The sequence below is a fragment of the Chelonoidis abingdonii genome, chromosome 16, assembly GCF_003597395.2.
Source record: "Chelonoidis abingdonii isolate Lonesome George chromosome 16, CheloAbing_2.0, whole genome shotgun sequence".
Classification (NCBI taxonomy): domain Eukaryota; kingdom Metazoa; phylum Chordata; order Testudines; family Testudinidae; genus Chelonoidis; species Chelonoidis abingdonii.
The window spans coordinates 19,375,214-19,376,297 of record NC_133784.1 but is presented as its reverse complement, the minus strand read 5'-3'; positions in this window follow the sequence as shown (position 1 = coordinate 19,376,297).

Sequence of the window (1,084 nt, the reverse complement as noted above, 5' to 3'; positions counted from 1 at the left end):
CTGCACCCCACTGCCTGAAGCCAGCCAGTCCCCTACTCCTCTGTCTCCAGCCCTACAAACCCCTGCTGCACCCCCCTGTGGCCCTGCCTGAAGCCAGCCTGCCCCACGCCCCATCTCCAACCAGCCCCACACCCCTTGCCCTGGCTGCAGCCAGACCCTACCTCCAGTCAGCCCCTGCCCTGCCTCCAGCCAGCCCCATGTTCACTGCTGCCTTGCAGTTTCCAGGGCAGTAACCTTGCACACCTGCTTCAATGAGGGGGGCAGGGAGCAGCTGGGACCAACACATGTGCACACCCACAGGGAGTGGTGGGGACCCGCACATGTGAAACGGCGATCATTAATAGCCAATCAACAGCATATATGATGCAATGTATATAATATATAATTTTATTATTCACATAGTTATGCAAAGTAAATAATACATGAAAGAAATGAAAGGCTTTTTTTCCACTTTTTTTTTTAAGTCATCCCTGCCAGGGCCCCACCGAAAATGTTCGAATTGGGCCCCGCACTTCCTAAAGCCGACCCTGATTCCAAAGGGCTGGTATATGTTAGCGCATCCCAATGCATTCAGCCTTTGCAGACTTCTCCCCCAGCTGGTTTGGGTTTCCTAAAAAAACTCAGAACTCTTCCCCTCATCCCCACCAATTAAACACAGGTTTATTTTCATGGCAATTCCATTAAAACCCAGATTTTCTCTCCTAAGTGGGACCCTGGGCTGTGCAAGCAATGAAGGATGACAAGGAAGCTGTCCTGCCTGCTGCCGCTGCTCTCCTGAGTAGGCCTGCAATTCAGCAGGGCACAAAGTCTGGGGCTCACCAGCCACAGTTAGGCCTCAGCATTCAGTGTACACCCAACATGCTGAGCATCATAGGAATGATGGCCACTCCTGTACCTTCCTGTATGAGGAACTCACAGCATGCACTGCCCAGCACCAAGAACACCAGAACAGGGGTGAACAGGGGGCCAAGCCCCCCCACTTTTAAAAGTGGAAGGACTATGCCCTCCTGGCCATAAAGATGAGCAATAGGGGTGGAGGGGACAGAGGTGAGCAAGCTTGGGGGGAGGGTCTTGAGGGAAGAGG